The following is an 11,903-nucleotide window of genomic DNA, read 5'->3' on the forward strand; positions in this document are numbered from 1 at the left end:
CAGTTAGCGCGTTGTCTCTGAACGTGGTGGTTGTGTTATGCGCTCATCAGTTCCCGCGTGAACGTTTGTCAGCTCCAGGTGACCGTTTCGTGAGCTCCATCTCCACGGCGCCTGTATGTCTTACGTCTATCAAGAGGTAAGTGACAGTTCATAGAGCCAGTGTTTTTCTATTAGCCGCCTTGCAACCTTTTCGACTAGCGGGTCGTCGTGTTTGCGGCAAAGGTATAACATGAATCAGCCATTGACAATCCGTTAATTGTGCTCCCGCAATACTGAGTTTGGTCGCATCATACTGCTTTTCTGCAAACTTTAGAGCTCACTCTATGCTATATTGTGTCTTCGCAGTGCTGAGATTCGCGAAAAAAAATTCCGAAGGCGAAACTTTAAAACCGCTAACTCCTCCCATGTAGCACACATGATGGGAGAGTTATCGTTGTCTTTCTTGAACAGTGGCGAATAATAAGAAAAATGTTAATAATTATTATTCCAGACACGCAGTGTCCGCAATTGCCCTGCGTGAGCTTCGTTTGCGTCTTGTTTGCGGAACTGCGACTGCGAGATCAATCGCAAAACTGAGTTAGATTGGAATAGCTGAATTTTTGTAGGCATTTGTGTCACGGTAGGTGCACTCAATTGCTCTACATGATAGCCGGTCGCGCTGCTGAATTTAACCACGCGCGTCTTTAGGGCTGGTATTTGTTTTTGGCAAATAGTGTCGTGCACGTTGTCGGAATAACGAAACCTCAACTTATTTGCACGTCGTCGGATGCATGTTACTATGGGGCTAGGTCAACTTCACGTCTCAGCTCTGTAACGATGGAAACGTTTGCGCTGCTTAGCTCGTTCGCACGTAGTCGAATTGTTTATTATGAAAGCTTGTCTGAGTTGACGCTTTCTGTCACGCGCTCGTAATGATTAACCGTGTCACTTAAGCTTTCTCTGCATTTGGCGTTTTGTTTGCCTAACGATCGCGATAACAATCGTAAAACTGCGTATGAAAAAACTGAAGTACAGCCGTGAGCAAAAGTATGCGGACCACAGGGTCGCCGAAAAAACTGAAATTCTTCGTAATTATTAAGCATAAACTGGAATTGGCGAGTACGTTGAAAAGTTCGCAATGCCAACTTTGAACTGCAGTCCTCAATTTCAAGTTGCGTTCGCAGGCGGAGGAAAGAATCGACTTTATCGCGCAACCCCTGGTCCATATACTTTTGCGTACGGGTGTACATGCATTTGTGTTTATTTATGTATTTAATTTTTCTTTCTTTATTCATTTCAATACTCTGAATGGCACGTAGTGCGTTGTAGAGAGGAGTGGGATTTTATACAATACGTGAAAATCGCGATTTTGAAGGATGGTGACACAGCTGGTCGCTGTCCTTGGAATGAAGGAATAAGCGTGCAGGTTCGAACAAGAACTTGGGACGTGGAATACAGATATCATCATCTGTGTCATGATCGGAGCACTTGCTGCACCTGATGGTGGGTCGGCCGCGCTGCTGAATTACCACGCGTTTCTTTTAGGCCGGTGTAGTGCTCGTGCCAAACAATGCCGTACGCTGAGTTTCTGGGAATAGCGAAACTGTTCGGCGATTTCTGCTGAAACTGCTGCTTGCACGTCGAGTGCATGCTAGTATGATGGTGAGGTCAAGCTTACGTCTCAGCTCTCTGTAACGATCAAAACGTTTACGCTACATATTAGACCATTGCTCGTTCGCACGTTGTCGTATTAGTAGTAATGGAAAACGCTTGTCTCTGTTGACTTAAATGTTTGTCACGCGCCCTCGGTGATTAACCGTGTTGCTTAATCTTCGTCTGCCGTTTGCATTTTCCTTCCGTAACAGCGATTTCAAGAGCATTTGTAAAACCGCGTAAGCCTTGAATAACGATACCTTTGTAGCCGTTTGTATCTCAGTGGCAGCATCTCGCACATGGCGGTTGGCCAACCGCGCTTCTTCTGTTTTCTATCCTCTCGCATTTGCCATCATTGGGGCCACCGTACGGTCAGACATGTGTGCGCGACTTGCTGTACGAGATGAAATTGATACAACACTGTCTCTTTCGAACTACGGAACTGTTGCATCCCCATATTAACACGAAAGTGTTTTATGCCGGGGTCCACCAAGACTTCACTGACGTATTTCCGTCACGGAAATACGTCACACGAACATACACGAACATAATACAAAGAAAGAAACCAGAAGAAAAAGTTCCACAAACATGCAAAATTTGGAAATCGAACCCACGACCTCTCGGTCCGCGACGATAAATCGCCGAGCGTTTAACCCATTGCGCCACAAACGCATTTGCAGAGAGCTACACAGACGCGCCTTATATATCTAACACTCCTCCGTGTACCCGCGCTCTTGCTCGGGGCGGTGCCGCCGCCTACGAGCAGAAAAGAGAAGTACTGCATTATGACACTAACGCGCACCGACAGTGAACGCTTCGGTGGTCTCAGCACTACGACGCCTCGATGCCAGCATTCGAAGGGACGCTGGCATCAAGAAGCACTACCAACGCCACCTAGGTGGCGTTCACCGTACTCAGCACAGCGGAGCGTGGCCTCCGCAATTAGCTCTGAAAATGTTTCTGAAGTTGATCGCGGAGGCTGCAATTACGACGCGCTGTACGCGCTGATTTGACTCGGTGACGATTCAGTTACGTGCTTTGTCTTGCGCGTTGTATTAGTGTGTCAGTTACGTGCTTCGTCTTTCGCGTTGTGCTAGCGTGTGCAGCGTAGTGCAGCTTCCATATGCACGACGGTTGCTCATGGTCATCGACGTTGGTAGTCGTGATGGAGGAGACGTGCCACCAGGCGTCAGCGTGGGTGCATCAACGCCTAAGGGCGCTTTAGCCACAAAACACCAATAGACATTATATATCAATGTGCAATAAACATTACACTACTTCTGTGAAGACACGTTTCACTTTCGTGTTCTATACCAATTCCTATATAAGAGGGATCAACCACATTTTTTTTCGTTATATTCTTTGTTAAGCTATAGTCGACGTGCCGCTTTTTTTTTAAATTGCGATAGCAGTTATAGGGACACTCCAGGCGAAATTCCGCTGACACGGCGTACGCAAAGTACGTGCGCCGCCGTGGGTTGTGGTTCGTGAGCGCTGTTCCCGCGCAGCTTTAGTGTCAAAGGTCGCGTAAACTGCAAGCTCTGGAAACGCGTTGTAGCTGCAGCGGCAAGAAGCGATCGCTTGTGAATGCTGCCTCGCTTCATCACGCGCCAGCATTCCGACAGCGAGTTCCCCTGCCATCGAGTGAGATGCGTTCACGTTTGCCTTTGCGCACGACACCAAGGTTGTTAATTGAATAAGTACGAGAAGGTTTAATTTACACTGGTGATAACACGTAGAGCTTTTTCATTTACTTGTTATCCCAGATCCCACGTGGGATCTGTGCGCATTCGCACAGATACCACGCTCTGTGCGAATCGATGTTATGCGGGGAACCTACCAAGTTAACGAAATGACCATGAGAGCATCAAGAAGTAGGCGGCTGTTTCATGACCTACATGACACGCATGTCATGACATTCATGTCACGAATCCTCAGGAGTCCCTTTCGCTATGCCTAAGAGACCTTAAGGCGAAAGCCTCAGTCAGGCTCATGGCTAGGACTTCAACCATCAACCTTTAGCCTTTTCCTTCACTTAGTACCACATCCGAACCCATTCCATTGTTTTTTGTATGTTAGTCTTCTTTCGCTGAGTCACTGTCATTTTTGCTGAGTCATGGTCATGACTATGACTTCTAGCACCATACTTAAGCGTTTCGTTCACTTAGTATGCACGTCCGAACTCATTTCAGTTGTTTATAAGTGTTAATCTTTTTTCGCAGAGTTGAAAAGGAAAGTTTACAATCATTACATTCTACCGGTGCTCACATACAGGGAAGAAACTTGGACCTTAAGATAGAAACTGAAGAACAAGTTAAGGACTGCACAAATAGCGATGGTAGGAAATGCGTTAAGTGTAACATTAGGAGCCAGGAAGAGAGCAGTGTGGGTCAGAGAGCAAACGGGCATAGCAGATATTCTAGTTGACATTAGGAGAAAAAAATGGAGCTGAGCAGGCCATGTAATGCCTAGGGTAAATAACGGATCGACTATTAGAGTTACTGAATGGGTGCCAACAGAAGAGAAGCGTAGTCGAGGACGGCACAAAAGTAGGAGACGTGGTGAAATTAGGAAATTTGTAATACTAATAGTAATTGGAATCATCTAGCGCAAGACAGCGGTAATTGGAGATCGCAAAGAGAGGCCTTCGTGCAGAAGTGGACATAAAAATAGGCTGATGATGGTGATGATGATGATATACATTGACGTGGACAACGGGACCGCCACTCTGAGAAGCCGATCGACACTAGACACGCGTGACGTTTCGACGGCACTGCCACCACAGGAGAGAGGAATGATAGGAAACTGGATATGCAAGCGCTTGGAACGCCGACAAAGAGAGGACGGTGCGAACGTAGACATGACCGACGCGGGTCAGCCTTTTGGCTAAGATCAGATCGCAGCATCAGTTCTTACCCTTGTGCCTGGGCCCTCTTTTGTTCCCAGGAGTGACAATGGCAGTTCAAGGGGGCGTTACAAGTCTAGGAGCCCCCCAACGGAAGCCCACAGACGTATGTGCCATCGCGCTTGGACCCTTTCTGCAATATCGCCGGGATCGCCCCAGGAGAGCGGAGTTCTTGCTCGCGTACATCAACATTTCACGGAAGCCTAACCATAGGCAGCTGCGGTGTAAAATTAAGGCTGCGCTGTGTATTAGTAACTCATAAAACCTGTAATCGACCCCTCAAACCAAGTTTGCCGTAACCCGTAGCCCTGACTCAACGGCTGCGGTGTTGCCATGCCAAGCAGGAGTCCACGGGGCAAAATCCCGGCCGCGGCGGCCGTACGTCGAAGGGAGCGTGATGCGAAAACGCCCGTGTCCCGCTCATGCAGCCATTTTAAAGAACACCAGGGGGCCAAAATGTATCAATAGTCCCCCAATACAACATGCCTCATGATCAGATCATGGTTTTCGCTTGTAAAACACGAGAATTGTTTTAAGAATGCCGCATTGTAATAAATAATCAACTCCAAACAACACGTAAGCTATGACGGTCTCCTTAGTAAGCTTGTTTTATCACTAATCTTCTGCTTGAAAATGAAAAAAAAAATTCAGCAGAGGCATTTAAGACTGATTGACTGTGCGAATGCGAAATAATTACACCGTTTGTAGACCTCGGAGCGTCATGAACACGTCATGAACGCGCACCTTTACTAATCCAAAATTATGGAGCCGCCGTGGCGTTGGGGATGCCTGTTAGTCTTGCACACCGGAGGGCTGTGTTCAATTCCCACCCCGACCGAAATGTAGCAAATTTGGTTTTCAAAGACAACAATTTGTTTACACAAGCCTACCCGCCGCGGTGGCTTAGTCAGCTAAGGCGTTGCGCTGTTGAGCACGAGATCGCGGGATCGAATCCCGGCCGCGGCGGCCACATTTCGATGGAGGCGAAATGCAAAAACGCCCGTGTGCTTGCGTTGTAGTGCACGTTAAAGAACCCCAGGTGGTCAAAATGAATCCGGAGCCCTCCACTACGGCGTGCCTCATAATCAGAACTGGTTTTGGCACGTAAAACCCCAGAAAGAAGAAGAAGTTCACACAAGCCTTCCAGAGAAATGTGACGTCAACGCTAGCATTTATTGACGTGTTTATGCGCTTTGCTGCGTCAGTCATTTCTGGTACCAACTTTCAGTCACGTCTACGGATTCTCGAGTAATGGCGCATACAATTGTTTCGCATTAAAGTGCTGTTGTAGTGCTTCTTGCCGACACGCTGTCCTGCGTGTGAACGCGTCCTCTTCAAAAGCCTATCCCTGTTGCAAACGCAATTCCCTAGTTGCTTGTGTTTTCCGTGTATTCCTTCCCACGCGAGCTCTCACCTGCTTTGTAAATGCAGCTCGGTAAGGCCAAATGGAAACGCGCCGAGCGTCTCAATGCGCTCGCTTGCCCACGAGAACTTCGTAAGGGTGTTCTATGCCGCTTGTTCATGCATGCGTCCATGGCGTTCAATAAGTAGAAAAAAATGTGGTTGATCCCTCTTATATAGGAATCGGTATAGAACACGAAAGTGAAACGTGTCTTCACAGAAGTAGTGTAATGTTTATTGCACATTGATATATAATGTCTATTGGTGTTTTGTGGCTAAAGCGCCCTTAGGCGTTGATGCACCCACGCTGACGCCTGGTGGCACGTCTCCTCCATCACGACTACCAACGTCGATGACCATGAGCAACCGTCGTGCATATGGAAGCTGCACTACGCTGCACACGCTAGCACAACGCGAAAGACGAAGCACGTAACTGACACACTAATACAACGCGCAAGACAAAGCACGTAACTGAATCGTCACCGAGTCAAATCAGCGCGTACAGCGCGTCGTAATTGCAGCCTCCGCGATCAACTTCAGAAACATTTTCAGAGCTAATTGCGGAGGCCACGCTCCGCTGTGCTGAGTACGGTGAACGCCACCTAGGTGGCGTTGGTAGTGCTTCTTGATGCCAGCGTCCCTTCGAATGCTGGCATCGAGGCGTCGTAGTGCTGAGACCACCGAAGCGTTCACTGTCGGTGCGCGTTAGTGTCATAATGCAGTACTTCTCTTTTCTGCTCGTAGGCGGCGGCACCGCCCCGAGCAAGAGCGCGGGTACACGGAGGAGTGTTAGATATATAAGGCGCGTCTGTGTAGCTCTCTGCAAATGCGTTTGTGGCGCAATGGGTTAAACGCTCGGCGATTTATCGTCGCGGACCGAGAGGTCGTGGGTTCGATTTCCAAATTTTGCATGTTTGTGGAACTTTTTCTTCTGGTTTCTTTCTTTGTATTATGTTCGTGTATGTTCGTGTGACGTATTTCCGTGACGGAAATACGTCAGTGAAGTCTTGGTGGACCCCGGCATAAAACACTTTCGTGTTAAAAATGGGGGACGCTTAAACTTCGTCTTTATGAGTAGAATGCGATAACGTTCAAAGATCTCTACTGCTTCTCACGCTTCCCGCCAACTGTAGATTATGCAGTCGTAACGTTTACTGGGAAACGCTGCATGGCGGCTAATCTTATACACAAAAGCGAGCGTTCTGTCTCTTTTCTTTAAAATGCTAAGCATTCCTTGCCGAACATTTGCCACTTTGACAGTATCTATCTAGCCGCCTAGGTCTTGGTGCTCTCATGGGCGTTTCGTTAACAAGGCATGTACCAAAATTGGCATAGTATGACAAGATTGTATGAGGAGCATAAATGATAGGTCATGACATGAATGTCATTGAGTGCGTGTCATGTAGCTCGTGAAAGAGCAGCCTACGTCATGGTGCTCTCATGGTATTTTCGTTAACTTGGTAGCCTTCCCACACACTGCTTGGTATAACATCGATTCCCACCGGGCGTGGGATCTGTCGGATTTTTTCTCTTCCCTGCGCGGCCGGCCCCGCCAGCGAAGGGCCTGCTTGCTTGGGGATACGTGGCTCGGGATGATTTTCTCATATGGACAATGCCGCCGACACTATATTTTCTGCGACACGGAGTCCTTAACGCTGTCGCGTTAATATATTATGTACAAACCTTCACTTCCAAGCCGGTTGTCAAAATATAGCGTCGAAGGTTCATGCGCCCAAAAGTACGTGGCGGTAAGCGTACGGAAGCTCTTGTGCTCACAGAAATTCACCTATTCAATCCTAGGTAGCAGTACGGTTTTTTTTGGGACGCGAAATGGAAGCTCAAACGGAACGAAGCAGAAATGACCGCGAGACAAGGAATGCTACGCAATAATAAATACAACCCTGCACCGCCCGTGACCTAGTTTCGCTCCACTGGCTCCCCTCCCTGTGAGACTGTCTCCTTCCGTACCGTACCCCGCCCTTCTTGTCACTAGGTTAGATACGGATATCCCATCACTGTAGCGAAATAATGTATACGCTTTTAAGCACCTACCACATGAACACCAGTGCCCCTTGCTGTGGTTGTTGGCTCCTTCGCAAAAAAGGGCAGTGGTGCATAACATGTTTGCCATGAGCGTGTCTGTTGAGGTGAACCGTTCCTTTCCGTCGTCAAATGAGTTTAGTATTGTGGCTGTCGCTATCTGTGATCGGAGTGTATGTAGAGTGGTTGACCAGTGAACGCCAAATGTACCTGTTATGTATGAGTTAGTTCCTAACGTCTTATAATATAGACATCTGGTTCATGTCACTTAAGAAAGAGACGGCCTATGGATTTTATCACATTACCCTTGAAATATGTTATCATAACTTGACATTTAAGCATTTTTCAGTCCCACAAGAATACTTCTCCTCCCAGATGCTATATTTTACTATTCGCGGTGTCATCCCATTTGTTGTTAAGACTGACACGTTCGTATGATGATAGCCAGTCATCAACGTCGTGGTCATCAGCACCGCTAAAGATGGGAGGGTCCCGCTGACGGAGTGTGCCGGGGCATACGGAGGACTGGGGAGCAGGTGGTGGTACGCTCGTGGCACTTGCGGAGGTCATGATGGCAGGGAGGATCCGGCTGCACAATTCCAGGATTACAGGAGACCCAGCAAACCTCCACCAATTATGACAAGGAAGTCTAGCACGGCTGTGGACGGCACGAAGGACGCCGACAGGAAGACGCAACAGCGTTGGTTTCGCCAGGCGCACCAGGAACAGCGTCGAGCACGAGCCCCACTACAGTAGCGCTGGCGATTCGGCTGCGGAGCTCTACACGACGCACTTCTTCTTCCTTAAACTATATTTTTGCTCCTTTGTTCAAATTGTATTCCCAAACTGTAATGTCGGCGGCTCTTATGTGTGCATCTACATTGCCTGTTTTCTAATATACATTTTCTTTGAATCTTTCGTTGATTCAATATGTCACTTGTGCCTGCTGGCCAAGTGCCAACCACACACGTCCATACCACCCACAGCACACCACCTCCGCAATGTATACCTGACATGTCAGCCCTATGAAGAATAAATTTAGTAATATGGATAAAAAAACCACTTATAGATGTGTTTGTCAATCAAGAACATGTGGGTAATAAGGCAACATACGACATTTACTGGGTCGTTCCGGGAGCATAACCTTCAATGAGCTTCAATCTTGGAGAGCACGCAAAAGGTTCGCTAACGTCGATTTTTAAGTGTGTGGGATCTGTGTAATTTTTCCATGAAAACTCACTCCACTCACATTCTGAAGATGACAGAGCTGGTGAACGGTGCGACAAATGCGCAACTTCTTTGTAGAATCCTGTCAGGACAAACACCATTGCAGACGCCCAAACTCAACACTTGTTTGCCGCTTCGCGTGATGCGTTACCGACGGAGAAAGCGACACAGGCGCGAATACATGTCCCGTAGTGACAGCATCTTGCTCTTTGGTTCGTGTATTTAGCTGCTGCGTCTTGTACCTTTTCGCTCGACTACATGCAGTTTGTGAGAAGAGATATAGGCAGCAATAATCGGTCACCTCTTAGTCGTCCACGTCATGCACTCGCGTGGTACAATTGCTCTCTTAGTGATAGCCACATACCTTTGTGGAAAATCAGAAAGTATACTTTGTCACAGTGAATGCGTTTTGCTTACCACTGTGACCGTTTGTTCGCTGTCTAACTTTGCGCAGTACTTCGTGGTTACACTGCTCTATTTTGGTTGCTGTAAGTGATTTCTAGTTAAATACCTTCAAACATAGGTGCATGGCTTACAGGTATGTACGTCACAGAACAGTTTTTCAGGCATATATCTACCAGCAATGTGTTGAACGCCATAATTTCCCAGCACATATAACTTCCGGACTTAAGTAATAGTAAAAGGTCCACTTCATCACGCACTTCAGTAGTGACATATTAAACAAACCAACTAATACTAATAACAACACAAATTGCCTACCTAAATACCTGCAGTTTAATTGTGGAAATTAGCTAAAAATGGTGCAGGAGCTCTCACCTTGGACTTTGACATTAAGTATAGTGTTCCCACCACTGGATCTGACCTTAAGAAAAACCTCTGCTTCACTGAAAAGTAGTAAAATATGATGAGCTTATATTACTGCGCAATAATAACAAATTGTTAAATATTTTTAACACCCAAGCACGGGGCAGAATAAGCACATTGTGCTCGGCAGTGAAACATTTCTAGCTTGACTTTCTGTTTCAATGCACTACAGCACATTTAGTACGCTGTAATACATTAGAAGGCAACAATTTCTTTCCTTTCTTCCCATAAGGATAGAGAACCTATGCTGGTGCTATTCACGACAAATTAGATGGAGCTTATACTAACTATAACCTTGCACATAAAAAAATATCTCAGTTTCACCCGAAAGGCGAAGCATCAATTGCGATAGCAACTTAGTAGAGAGCTATACGGAGTAAGGATCAGCTGTATAAACTTGGACATGCCGCAGCACCAGCAACGCGCTGAACTGTTGTCGACGCCGTCGGCGTTTTGCCCGCGTTCGCACCAAACGAGCGCGGCGTTGGTGACTGTTGCCAGGGCCTCTGGGGGCGGCTAGGAGGTTTTCGATGAGATCAGAACGGGAAACTCGTCGAGGAGAGTCGGAAGTCTTTACCACCTTCTCGCCTCGCAACGTTTCCTGCGCTCCCGCCGCCTCTGGGTCCGCTTGCCGGTGTCGCCATGCTGCTGCACGGATAACAAGGCAGTCTTAATGAAGGGAAAACGAAGTCCGCACCTCAATACCATATACGACCAATAAAACAACATTGTATATACTGTACACATGTGTTGTCACTCATTTGCATGTTCGAGTGAGCAATGTACGGAAGATTCACGGTTACCCGGATGATCCCCGGTGCTTCGCCCACTCATCATCATTGACTTCGTGGATATGCGGTGTTTTTGATATAAATACATATTTGGTGCCGCAGCTAAACGTCGCCTCCCCTCCCTTCCGTCCCCCCCACGGCCTTTCGCGCGACGGAAGAATTGGCGTTTGCTCTATATATATATGGTGACTGTAAAGGAGGAAAGAGACGCTTAATTGTTCAGTCTTTCAGGGAGCACGGCGCAGAACGCGCGTTTGTTCTCCGCCGTGCGTTCGCTCCCCGCGAAAGAGCGCGTGCCTCGCGCCTTTTCACACGCACAGAGTTCGGCGCGCAGCGACAATTTCATCGCTGTTGACGTCACACGGAACCTCACGGCGATGGCGACGGCAGAAATCCTCTTTGCGTGTCCATATAATTGCTATCGCAATAAAAACAAAACAAAGAGCTGACTTGTTTTACACTTCTGTACTTGTAAACCAAGAAGACGTTATTTGTGTAACAGAATGCATCCTCGAACGAATATGCAAAATTTTTAAGCAGTTGTATTGTGCCTGGAATGGAGAGAGGAGTGCAAAAGTAACCTTAATATTTTTGAGTACCGTACCACTCGCAGAATGCTCATATTGACATGTTATTAATTATATCCATATTGGAAAGTGCACGGGGCGTACAAAAAATATGACCTTGTTCTGTATTTTTTTAACATACGTACTGGTGCTTGAGATGATCAGGTGTTGGCTGGAAAATAGAAAGAATTCATGGTGTTAGTTTTTATTAAAATTGCAAAGACATTGTTTGCACTGCGAGTTTTTCTTATCAACTAAACCTAATGATCAATTTTCAAGGGAGAGACCTTACAGTTATAGGAAAATGGGGAAGATCTCATCTGCCAAGAATTATACACGGAAATAAGAAGATATTTCTACAGTCACGTAGAGAAATACACCTGATTAAATATTTGTAGAAGACACCTAGGGCTAGCAAAAGGTTACTAATGGCATCTCTAACTTTTGTATACTCATCGTCACTGGGCGAAGATCTTCCTCTTCCTATATGAGCCGATTAGCTAAGTTTACCAGTCG

At 46.9% G+C, this 11,903-nt stretch overlaps 1 long non-coding RNA gene across 1 annotated transcript in view; it reads right to left on the reverse strand.

The window, feature by feature from the left end:
- LOC125946858 (uncharacterized) overlaps positions 1-10,049 on the reverse strand; it is a 33,534-nt gene extending 23,485 nt beyond the window's left edge. The window contains exon 1 of the long non-coding RNA XR_007467932.1: positions 9,983-10,049. This is a non-coding gene — a long non-coding RNA (uncharacterized LOC125946858). The remainder of the gene's footprint in view (positions 1-9,982) is intronic.
- Positions 10,050-11,903: the final 1,854 nt, after the last annotated feature.

This window comes from Dermacentor silvarum, chromosome 7, assembly GCF_013339745.2.
Source record: "Dermacentor silvarum isolate Dsil-2018 chromosome 7, BIME_Dsil_1.4, whole genome shotgun sequence".
Classification (NCBI taxonomy): domain Eukaryota; kingdom Metazoa; phylum Arthropoda; class Arachnida; order Ixodida; family Ixodidae; genus Dermacentor; species Dermacentor silvarum.